A 12,459-nucleotide genomic window follows, 5' to 3' on the forward strand; every position below is an offset into this window, starting at 1 on the left:
TAATCCTATTTGATTAATAAAACACTGAGCCTTCAACGGGATTTTTTGTTTTAACAGAGTTTGAAGACAAATAGAAGTCACCTAAACAAAACCTATCTAACTGTTGTAATAATTTAGGAAAACTGCTTAAAGTGTTGGCATTGTATTTGTGGAAATTCAGAACATCTCGCCCTTCGAATCCTGCTGTGCTGTTTGCTGATTAAAACGTGTTGAAAGTGTCTCTCTGTCCTCTATGTCTTGTTGTCCTCTTTTCTTTGCATTTTGTTTAATGACCGTTCTATTGGATATACGCTAAAAAATGCCCTCGCCGTCCATTAAGCAAAAGTGAAATAGACATTTTAATGGTCGTTGATCTGGGCTGGCTGATATTGCAATCCCAATACAAGAGAGGGATTTTTTCCATGTTTCATAGTGTTTACCGACTGTTTGGATGCGAAACTTTAATACAACATATCACATAAATTATCACATCCGAAAGGGAACTTCGCATATCACCATCGGAAAGGGAAAAGGGGCTTTAATACTGATTTATAGTGATTTTTCGATGTTCCGTATGTGATGGTTTATAGAATGTATCACATAAAATATCGCATCCAGGAGGGTTCTCGCACATCGCAATCGCAAGTCGGAAGGGATTTACGATATCGCAATCGACAGGCGAAACTTACGATATCAGCGAAGGAGGAAATTTTGATTTGTGCGATCCCCGATTGCGATATCTCAATCGGCGAGGAGAGTAATTTAGATAAATGTCTTTCAAATTAATCACATTTTCAGGATTGGGTCGATGTTTCTAGCCAACTAATGTGGTTCATCCTCAGGAATTATCACGATCAACGGGGAGGACTTTATCGCAATTGGTAAGAATTTTTTTATTGCAATCAATAGGTAGAGTGGTAACGGGACTTGGATATGGAAATCAACGGGGAACTTTGTGATATGCAATATCGCAATTGCAAAAGAAAAGGGAGACTGGTAGATATGTATCGCAAAAAGGAAAATGGGTTGATAGCGATATGTTTTACGGGTCCCGACCCTTTAAAAAGGACTACAACATGATTTCCTAGTGTTAAAAAATGGGATGCGCTAGAGTTTAAAAATGGGTTACGGCTAGAGTTGAAATATTGAAATGGAAATGGCTAGAGTTTAAAAACAAAGAATGAAATGGGATTTGTGAAATAAATGGGTTTTAGAGAACATGGGAATTTCTCCAAAACAATTTAAACTGGACATATTCTTCCTCCTTTAATCTCCAAATGTAAGCACAACAACCTCTTTTAGAAAAGCAACAGATAGATGCAAAGAGCAGTGGTGAAAAACCTTATCTCAAATAACTAATCAAACTAAAAATTATTTCTAGGGGTTATCATGGATAACACTATACTTGCCCTAGATTCTTCAACATGGTATTAGAGCTAAGGTGCTAAATTCAAAAAGGAAGGGCAACAAAAAGAGGCATACAAGGATCAATTTTTAAGAAGGACATCAAAGCAAGATAAAGAGTTTTGTCAAAATTAAAGGACCGGTCTTCAACAACAGTCTACAACAACAAGACAATTCAAGATAGTTTCGGTACTAAGATCAAGTAATCTCAGTCAAAGTGAAGTCTCAATGTTAGTGCTCAAAACTCAGATCACAGTCAAAAGAAGGAAAACACAGTACCTCTCACAGTTTCGGTGCTAGCCCCAAATTGGTTGTCATTACAATCTATGTCATACCACAGAGACCTCAATCACTTAAGTTTGAAGCAGTTTCGATGCTTGGTATTGAAAAATGATGAAAGGCCTCAAGCAAGGTTCTACTCCAAGTAAGGATCACTACAACAAGGTTACAAGGATATACAATCACATCATACATTACACCAATATCACTACAGCAGGAGAACACATTGCCACATCTCAGATGGACATCATGACAATACTCTCAAATTCTTGATTTTGATTTCATACCCTCACAAGGAATCAAGTAATCTCAACATGTTTTTAAAAGTAGTAGTCCTTGGTGTTGAACAAGGCAAGGAAGTCTCAAGGAATCTTGGAACTCAATTGTACCAGGTTGCTTAAGAAAGAATCTCATTGAAGGAGATGATTCAAGAAAGCATCAAGGTGAAGATTTCATCTTCACATGACAAGTAAGTATCTATTCATTCTATATTCAAGTTTGGTTAAATGAATTCATGATTGCAAGGAAATCTATGAATTGGATGGGTTATCAAGATTCATTGCATGAAGGAGGATAGACATATTCCTCTAAGTAGCCGAAGTCATCAAAAAGTCTCCGCTAAATTTATGAAAAGGGATATATATGAAAGATCCCCTGACATTGCAATATTGGAGACATCAAAGTGAAGTAGATGATAAACTCATTCTCTTAAGGTGCAATAAAGAAGGACACTTGATATCTGACCTACATGGAAGTAAAGGTATCTAAGGATGTAAGATATCTTCATAAGGTCTCATATACAAGATCTAGGGAGGAAGATAACCATCATTGATCTATAATGCACTAACAAATAATCAAGGTAACAAATGTCCATGACATGGAAAATTTTAGGGGCGAATTTTCGCCCTTGGGGGAAAATATTTTTAAGGGGTTTTATATTTTTATTGGGAAAATATTTTGTATCACAGTACATTGTTACAAATCGCCTCAAATTTATTTTATAAAAAAATTAGGTATGGAGGTTAGCCCACCTGATTTTAAGGGAGAGAGTAAAAAAGTGAATTTAGCCCTTGAAATTAGGAGTTACAACCTTCCATTCGCCCTAATTTTCAAGAATAGGTATTTATGATAGCTATTTCGCCCTCCACATTCGATATAAAAAAGGTTTTTTTTCTTTCATTTCTCGTATTTCATGGTATTGGTGTTAATTTCGAGAAAATGACCTTATTTTTTGGAACAAATGGTCACAAAAGAATAATTCATTTTATTTAAAAATTCAAGTATCTTATTTTCATGTTTATTTAAAGATTGAATAATGTTCTTGCCATATTCCAAGTTTGCATTTGTTTAGTCATAATCATATAAAGAATAATGGGAAACATTTTTTTAAATTTACTCCATAAGTCACCTTATATTTACGTGTAAAAAAACAAAAATAAAAATAAAGTGGAGTACAGTAAATAAATAAAACCTCTTTTTATATTAAGTCCATAACCCTCTTTCTATTTAAGAAGGCTCAAAAAAGAGGTTTTATTTAAATGAATCCTATGGGCCAAATACCATATCTATAAAAGAGGTATGGTAAATTAATAAAAATATAAATAAACGAGAGGTATGGTAAATAAATAAAACATTTTTTTTTATATTTACTCCAGAAGTCACATTATATTTAAAAACACTCAAAAAATGTGTTATATTTAGGTGAAGCCTATGGGCCAAATACCATGGGCCAAATTATTATTAATACTATGCAAAAAAAATTATTAACCCATTATTAACCCTAATATTAGTATTAATAAAAAAAATATGGCACATGGTATTGACCCATGGTAATATCATGGTATTCATGTGAGCATAGACTATTTAAAGGGGAAATTCTATCAGCTTAAATCCATCTTAATTCTGGGTCTACCAAGTGCTAAGAGGGATAAATAGATTTCATCCCTCCAAGAGTGGTAGAAGTGGAGTTAAGATGGATATAGGTTGGTTGTTATGATACCGAAGATATTAAATAGACTTAGGAAATTATATTATAAAAAACATCTTAAGGTGAATGGTTAAAGCTACATTTAGTCACTTCACAAAATTTAGCAAAAAATACAAATATCTCCATTAATATTGGTTTCTGATTTAATAAAAAAAAATTCAAAACATTGAAATCTTATCACTCTTTCTGCATCACCCTCACAGAAGAGAGATAGTTAGTTCCCAGATTTCCCACCATTTTTCAAACGTTCTCAATATGATATCTTCATGAAAAAGTTAAGGTACTGATGTTGGATTAGTTGTTTGAAAAATTTGCTGGTTTGTACAACCTTTCATCTTCTCTGTTTTTCTTAATTTGTCATAATGATCTGTAGGGGTATCTTCATGAAAAAGTTAAGGTACTGATGTTGGATTAGTTGTTTGAAAAATTTGCTGGTTTGTACAACCTTTCATCTTCTCTGTTTTTCTTAATTTGTCATAATGATCTGTAGGGGTTGGGCCAGTGCACCATATGGGGTTGGGCTAGTGCACCATATTGTCCTAAAAGGCGGAGATTGTGCACCAAAAAGGAAATTAATCCACATGTTACAACATTGTTAAAAAATGCAAGATGTATGAAGGTAGTGAATTATGCTAATAAGCAATTTAGATTGGGAGAGACGTAATTAAATTTTATTATTTAATTGAAGATTTCCAATTAAAATAATAATAAATCTATATGTATATATTAATATATTGATTGGAAGGCTTCTGAAAACGGTCACTTCTTTCCATTAGATCCCCTTTAGGCCTTTGGGATACCTACTACTTTCTTATATTTTATAGTTGGGGCTTGCTACTTGTTGGTGTAAACAAAATGTGTTTTTTTTTTAATCTCGCAGTTGGAGTCTATGGAATAAGAAAGAAATTTGATAGCTTGACAAAAGTGGTACAATTTTTTTTTTTTTTTTTTTCAATCTCGTAGTTGGACTCTATGGAATAAGAAAGAAATTTGATAGCTTGACAAAAGTGGTAGCTTGACAAAAGTGGTAGAGAAAAGATTAATCTCTCCTACCTTGACAGAACTGGTGGTCAAGATCAACACCTACAAGAACTTTGTTGTGGAATATTATCAAAACTAATAGAAGGATATGAAAGAGTGTACAATTAGAACCTTGACAAACATGGCCACTGAAAGTTGCAACATTGTTTGTAGGAAGAGAAAATTATGTTTCTTTTTTCCAAACATGTATCTTAGTATATTACAATTTAATGAATATGTTTTCCTATTATCATATATGGTTTCATACTTTAACAAAACATTCACCAAGACTTCAATTTTTATTATTCAATGAAAGATTTGCCAAGATCTTACAAGATTTTATAATTCAGTGATAGATTTGCCATGACTTTACAAGATAATATAATCTGGTGAGAGATTCACCAAAAAAATTATATATACATATTATATTATTTATAAAATCGCCTCCCATTTTTCCTATGTATCATGGGGATTCACCCATTTATTATACATATAAATTTAGGGTGGTTCTTAAAATTTTCCCTGGTCCATGAACAAGAAAGTTACCTCATTCAAAAATTTGTGGTCTCTATGCTAGATAGAGAAAGACAAGTTGATGGCAAAAGTATTGAAGGATAAAATAACTCAACCATGTGTAGAAAAGAAAGGCAAGGTTGGTCCTCAAGCAAGACAGAATAAGAATAGCTAAGACTCAATGCTATCGAAATATTTTGGAAGCTCATATCACCAGATAGATGGAGGAAGCTGAAGAAAAGGGCCAAGAAAATAGGGAGTAACAAATCTCATCTACGAGTAAGATGATATCCCTCACAAAAGGGTCCTATCATAAGATTATGTAATAAGATATGAAAATGATGATAAGATGCATCGTGGCATCATGGAAGCATTAGAAACAAAAGCTCATGACATCACCATGGGAATCATGAAGGGAAAAATCTATGACAAACAAAACATGAAGGATATAGTTCTTGAAAAATTCAATGGACATTGAAGGAAAGAGTCATCTAGAACAAGGCTCATCATACATCAAGTCAAAAGGGAAACATATGCCAATTGGGGATATACAAGATACTAAAAATTTCTCTGATGGAATCCTCATTGTAGGGTTCACTAATCTAGAGAGGAAGCAAGTGTTTCAAAAATAACTCCAACTTATGTAATCCATGTGGTATGATGACATGAAGCAAATCCAGGGATTGAAGATATTTTTAATCAAGGAAGCTGCTGGAAGAAGCCTCGATGACCTGAAGGTAAAATAAGGTATGCATGCTTTTGTTTAATGTGACATGTCATATGGTTGTAGGTAACATGGATCATTACTTCTATCTTGAGAAGCATGATCAAGAGAAAAAGGATCTCCTCCTCTAGAATAATGTATAAAGACATAAGATATACTAGAAATCAACATAATATGTCCTCATATGAAGTATGAGGTAGATGACTACAAGTAAGAAACTCTGATTAAAAGCTCTTGGGAATGGAATGTGTGAGGAAGGAAGAGATCATAAGATATGCAACCCTGATGAAGGCAATCGACATCCAAAAGACCAAGAAGACTTGACTAGAAAATCTCCCAGAAAGATATGAAGACTCTGATGCAAAAGATGAAGACCCTTAACAATAGATATCTTTGGGAGATGTGTCAACTCGAATGCAGGATGATTATACCTACAAATGTTGGCATTATGATACATATGTTGTACTTGATGGCAACCCACTCATCTCAGATAATAAATTATAGTGTAGAGAAAAGTTCACGCACTTATATGCAGAGAAAAGTTTATTTCATGTAGAGAAAAGTTCACACACTTTTATGCAGAGAAAAGTTTATTTCATGTAGAGAAAAGTTCACGCACTTTTATGCAGAGAAAAGTTTATTTCATGTAGAGAAAAAGTTCACGCACTTTCATGCAAGGAAAAGCGCGTATATGTTGGAGAACTTACCTTTGGTCCATGGTAGTTAGTCCTTGGTATTTGAACCTATGAGGAAAAGCGCGTATATGTTGGAGAACTTACCTTTGGTCCATGGTAGTTAGTCCTTGGTATTTGAACCTATGAGGAAAAGCGCGTATATGTTGGAGAACTTACCTTTGGTCCATGGTAGTTAGTCCTTGGTATTTGAACCTATGGTTTTGGACCATGGTACGCACTTTCATGCAAGGAAAAGCACGCATATGTTGGAGAACTTACCTTTGGTCCATGATAGTTAGTCCTTGGTATTTGAACCTATGGTTTTGGACCATGGTACCTCGTCAAAAGTGTTGATCTCAAGCAATTTCATGGTTGGTTCATGGTATTAGCCCGACAATTTTTGATCGTATGGTTTTGGCCCGTGGTATTGCATCCAAAAGTGTTGACCTCACGTACTTTCATGGTTGGTTCATGGTATTAGTCCAACAGTTTTTTGATCCTATGGTTTTGGCCCGTGGTATTGTGAAAGGCCTAAGACTATAAAAGAGGAAGGAGATCATTTGGCAAAGCATCTTCTGAATTATCGAATATCTGATAAAGTGCTAGATCTGGAATATTGTGATTGGGTTTTGGTGCAGATCTGGATCTGAATGAAGAAGGAACCTGAGCGTAAGGAGAAGGATAAGTTCTATTGATGGGTCAAAATCTTAAGGCTGGAATAGTGGTATCTCTATATGATTTTGATCTATGATATGTGGCATACGCTTGATCTATAAATCTAATAATCTGGGTCTGAATTATTGATGCATGTTTTATTTTACACATGTTATGATCTGGGTATGTCTGATGTAACAACTGCAAAGTTATAAGGAAATATTTGCAGATCTGTATGCGGGTTGGCTTTGGTGAAATCAGAGATTGATGATGCAAGTGTAGTTGATGTTCTTGGATCCAGTTTGAAAATTTATGAAAAGTGGTCCTTGAAAGAAAAGAAGTAGGGGGTTGTAGCTCCCTTCCAGGAGAGACTGGAAAACGAGAGAGAGTTGTAGCTCTCTGCAGGTTGCAGCCTACGTACTGGTAAAGGACTGCACAAGTACAAAACCATTGTAAAAGGAGTTTCTAATTTGAAAGAAGATAGAGACATATTGCAACAGGTGGTTTTCACCCACATTGGGTTTCCACCTTACATCTTGTGTTCTTTGGTGTGACTATCTGTTTTCTTTGTTCATGCTCATTATTTTATGGTACTGACATGCAAAAATAATTCAAAGAATAAATAAGGAAGATTTATTAAAAGAACTTGATACTACTGATTCACCCCCCCTCTCAGTATTATTTCCAACAACAAAAATATGTCATGATGAAGAGCCACCTAGTAAGGTACAATTTGCTTTAATAATATATTTTTGTTTCTTGAATAATATTTGGATGAGTTCATGCAGTGCTACTTACAAGTACAACTAGCATTCACATAATGAATGGAAGAAGGATGATGAGAAAGAAGTAGTCATATGACGAAGGTTCCAGATATAAAGAAGGCCACTTTCCATGAAGAAAGGAATGATATAACGAACTAAGGAGGAAAGTGATCAATGGTTGTTGCTCTACAAGGAAGAAGCTCAACTAATTTTCATGGCATAAAGGAGAGAAGTTGTTCAAGCAGTTGAAGGACCCACGAAGAAGAAGTTGCTGATGTATGGAAGAGTTCATAGCTAAGAGGGAGCTCTAACTGGTCTTTGATCAAGAGGGAGCTTGGATTAGATCACCCATGATTAAAAAGGAGTGACAATTGTGTTTTTCTATCTCATGTTTCATGCACTATACCAAGACTAACAACCATAAGTCTAGGTGAAGGCCATGAAGAGAAATATAAACACCTAGTTGAGAGGGAGAGATAGACAGAACATTCTCATCTTCACTTTGGAAGAAATAATGGAGGATTGGGTAATCATCTGGCATTCGATGCTCTTTGAGAATGTATAGGGTCTCCAAGATAAGAGTAGGCAAGAGGACCGATATTCTTTGAGGGTTGGGAACCCAAGATAAGAATAGTCCTAGAAGTTCATACTCAGTGAACACTCGGGTGGGTATATACCTTGAGATACAATGATAAAGGTGTCTATAAATCATTGGTCTCGCCAACATTGTGCTCTGATCGTATGAGAAATATAGATATTAGTCAAGGCCATGCTGGAAAACAATGTTGGTTACTATGATGCTATACAGATTGGTTACCAATCCGATTATTATGAGAAATTCTTCAAATTGAGAATGACCAAGTACCATTATAAATACCTCCCTAGTTAAGAGGGAGTGTTGAAGAAAGTGTAACTAGGTTCAATATTTACAAATGTAATTTTGATCTTTGTACTTGTCAAGAAAAAGAAATATTATTTTTGTAAATGGTAAGAATGAGTTTCTTGCTCATTCCATAGCCCTAGGAAAGTCAAAGAGTCAAAGACATGTGTAAAGAGCTCTTCTTGAGCATGAGAAAAATATTTGAGTCATAAAAAATGTCAAGTAGCATTCCAAATAACAAGCACCATCCTCTCTGTCATGTTGGCATGGAAATTGAATTAAAAAACAATCATGTCAGCTCAAATATAAGACAACGATTCAATGACACGTCATCTAATTATGGAGGACTAACCATTATATATACCCAGTTAGTGTTATAGACATTTTTGGGCCCTACAACCCCAAGCATGAAATGTCCATAAACCAAGGGCTCCTAAGTCCCTAAAAGTGTTGTTCTAACCTCTAAAGGAACAAGGTCAACAGATTACAGCTTCTCCCAGAAGTTCTCCATGAGAAACTGCTCAGAATTGGTCAAAACAGGATCATTGCAGCTGCTCCACTGGCTAGGTGCGTTGCATCTTACCCAAATACACTGTGAGGGTGCGTTGCATTTCAAAAGTCCCTTCTGTGGGGTGCGATGGGCGAGAAATGACAAATGGCAGTGTCATTCTGCGAGGTGGAGAGGCAATGGAAGCTTCCAGAATCTTCTCCTATGACACTTGCCTCACTGAATTCGACCAAGGATGAGTAAGAGGCCATCAGTCTCCAAGTGGAAGCAAGAACTATCAGAGAGAAGACACTAATCAAATCACAAGCTGGCTCATCCCCCTTACAGATATCTATATATGGATCCCTCATCCCAGAGATCCAGAGGCTGGAATTTTGCATATTGTAAGGAATTGCTGTTGGTTTCTTGAGACAAACATCAGATTGTTGGGTGATCTAAGCTTTGTTTGAGGTGAAGAGGGGCTTCTTTGCTGGGAGGTTGATGCTGGGTCAGAACAACTGGTTGTAACTCCTCTCAGCTCTTTTCTTGTTTATCAATAAAAGCTATTTAAGTTTTCCTCCATGCTTTTGTGTCATTGATGCTTGTTACGTTTGTATGGTCAATTTACATCTGATCCTAGATTGTTTATGATTATAGACCCATGTCTTTGTATAGTGCTATGCTTCTGTGATCTTACAGGTACTTTGTGAAGCTGGGCGTGCAAGGGAGCAGGTAGCTGAGGACTATCAAAGAAGAGAGGGATCAAATTAGGAGATTAGCGCAAGACAAAGGTTGGTCTTTCTGTTCCTCTCTATCTATAATTCATAAAGGAAAAACAAAAGTAGCTTTTCTCTGTTTGTTTCTAAGGCAACTGTCACACCTTAGTGGGATAGAGCAGTTCTATATAGACACTTTTCCCTGTAACAAAATGGAGACTCCACTGGGGAAGTGCGCTGAAATTCAGAATGTCTGAATAGTACCTGCGCTGGGCCAGAGACGAGACTCTGTTCGGGTTCCGGTCACAGTTTGCAGTTCAGTTCTTGGGTTTTGGCTGAGCAAAAAGCAATCAGTAATGCAACCATCAGGGGTAGATCTAAGGAGGATCTAAGAGCTATCACAAGGGCAATCAGATAGTTTGTGAATCAGTTGTTTAAATCATAAACAGATCCAGTAGATGGATTGAAGTAGCAGTTGTCTACTTTGCATTTGTTATGGCAAATGCAGTTCGAATGCTACTTGTAAGTTTATGAAACAAACGACAAAGAATGATAAACAAACAAACTAATTAGCTCCCCAGCTGCCTCAGAAACAAACAGAGAAAAGCTACTTTTGTTTTTCTTTTATGAATTATAGATAGAGAGGAACAGAAAGACCAACATTTGTCTTGCGCTAATCTCCTGATTTGATCCCTCTCTTCTTTGATAGTCCTCAGCTACCTGCTCCCTTGCACACCCAGCTTCACAAAGTACCTGTAAGATCACAGAAGCATAGCACTATACAAAGACATGGATTTATAATCATAAACAATCTAGGATCAGATGTAAATTGACCATACAAATGTAACAAGCATCAATGGCACAAAAGCATGGAGGAAAACTCAAATAGCTTTTATTGATAAACGAGAAAAGAGCCGAGAGGAGTTACAACTAGTTGTTCTGACCCAGCATCAACCTCCCAGCAAAGAAGCCCCTCTTCACCTCAAACAAAGCTTAGATCACCCAACTGTTTCTTCTTCTTCCCTTCTGGAGATAGCAAGTCACAGCCTAATGAGGACTTGTTCCTCTAATGATGCTCGTGATAGCAAGTCACAGCCTGTGTGATCATGCGTAAGAGACGAGTCCATCGTCTTGGCACACCAGTAGTATGCCGCTGTAGCCTCAAAGGTAGCTCGTCAGTCCTCACATCTGGAATACCAAGAGTGAGGCCCTCAACCTGCTCCTGTAACGCTGTGAGAGTCTCGGCCACATCGAGGTCACAAAGGATAGCCCTTCCGACGACCTCTCCTACTGGGGCGGCAGCTGGAACTCTCAGGCGAACTACTGGACGAACAGGACCAACATCTGCATGTACACATGAGTTTGATTAAAGTCTTGATAGAATAAAGCACAAGAACATTATAAATGAAAAACGATAAACAGGAATATGGTCAAAGATTTTACCAATGGCGCCCCACTGTTCGCTATTCGGAAGTACTAAATCTGGATCACCTCGGAAGTCCATGCCAGCATATGGATACTCGGAATAAACCATCTCCTGACGATCAAACCACCTGAAGAAGGTATCATAAAATGAAATCTGAGACTGACCAACATGCCTAGACATATGGTCAACCCATCTTTGCATACGTGGTTCAGTAGGTGAAGGTAAATCGAGTGCAATATACTGCGACTGCATCAGTGGTATCTTCTCCAAGGTAAAGGCGGTCAAAATAGAGCCATACCCAAAGTTCTTCAGCCTCCCGCTCTTTATCTTGGTCAACTATTCTTTCATCACAAGAAGTACTGCGTCACACCAGTTGAACACCTTCGGTTGGAGGCATTCCAAGGCATACTGCATATAAGATCGGTTGGCTACATGAAGAGCCGCACCACCGGCCATCCTACCAAAAGTAAACAGAATAGTCCTGAGGGACCTGTCAGTGACATCACGGATGATGATCTTGCCATCTTTACTCGGCTGAGATCCCTCTCTGCAGTACCGGCGAACATAATCTCTCACAGAGTCACCTCCTCGGGCCGAACCTGATAAAGAGATGGGGGCACCCCGCCTCGATAAGCCAGTCAAGAAATAGATGTCTACTACAGTCAAGGGGATAGATTTGCCCCTGATCTGGAAAACCTGGTTGGTAGGATCCCAAGCATCGAGAAAATATTGCAGTAAGTTGATTTGCTGTCTCATGCTAGAAATGTGGAAGAACTTCAGCAAGCCACAGTTCCGCAGTGCGTTTACTGTAACTGGATCATGTAGGGCAAGCATGTCCTCTTCTTCATGCTCACGTTCTCGCCATGTAATGGTCATCTTACTCCAAAGATCTCTGAAAAACAAACAAGAGAAGAGTTAGATCCTGATTTTGGTAAGAAACAGGAAAAATTTC

The sequence above is a fragment of the Pinus tabuliformis genome, chromosome 3_1 (genome assembly GCF_031772625.1).
Source record: "Pinus tabuliformis cultivar Carrire ecotype Pingquan chromosome 3_1, CPIR1, whole genome shotgun sequence".
NCBI classification, from domain to species: domain Eukaryota; kingdom Viridiplantae; phylum Streptophyta; class Pinopsida; order Pinales; family Pinaceae; genus Pinus; species Pinus tabuliformis.